Source organism: Trichechus manatus, unplaced genomic scaffold, assembly GCF_000243295.1.
Source record: "Trichechus manatus latirostris isolate Lorelei unplaced genomic scaffold, TriManLat1.0 scaffold00028, whole genome shotgun sequence".
Classification (NCBI taxonomy): Eukaryota; Metazoa; Chordata; class Mammalia; order Sirenia; family Trichechidae; genus Trichechus; species Trichechus manatus.
In genome coordinates, this window is record NW_004443964.1 from 7,131,678 (window position 1) to 7,132,401 (window position 724).

Sequence of the window (724 nt, forward strand, 5' to 3'; positions counted from 1 at the left end):
GGACAGGAAAGCTGGTAATGGGGAACCCAAGGTCAAGAAGGGGAGAGTGTTGACATGTCATGGGGTTGGCAACCAGTGTAACAGAACAATATGTACATTAATGGATAATGAGAAACTAATTTGCTCAGTAAACCTTCATCTAAAGTACAGTTAAAAAAAAAAAAAAAAGGACTGAGCTGTTTCATCTTCCAGCCCCATCTCTGCCTCTGCTGCTCTGGCCGACAGAACTAATCACTTAGTAGAGTTCACACAGCGGACACAAAAGCAATGGCCATGGAATCTGGAAACGTTCACAGTAAGAGGGCTGCTGTGAAGGGAACTGAGTCACCCTGGACAAGAAGGGGAAAAAAAAAAAAACTTAACGTTTTCAAATATAACGAAAATCTGTCTTTAATACCAGGAAGACTATCATTTCTCCACCTGAACTTAACTCGCCTCATAAATCAACAAAAACGTAGAACAGTTAAGTTTTCAAAAAACGAAAATGGTACAAAATAAGTTTAAATGTTTCATGCTTCAGCCACTCAAATCTGAGAGACTAAAGGAAAAAAACAACCAAATGTGCCAAGATGGATAATCTGGAAGGAAAATTAAAAAAAAAAAAAAAACCTACCTTTTTTGTTGAACAAAGTCTCACACACCAGCATCTCCCCTGGGCCCCAGTCAAAACACAGTTGCTTCTTCTTGGAGTTCACTCCTGGAATCGACTAGTGAGAAATAAGGC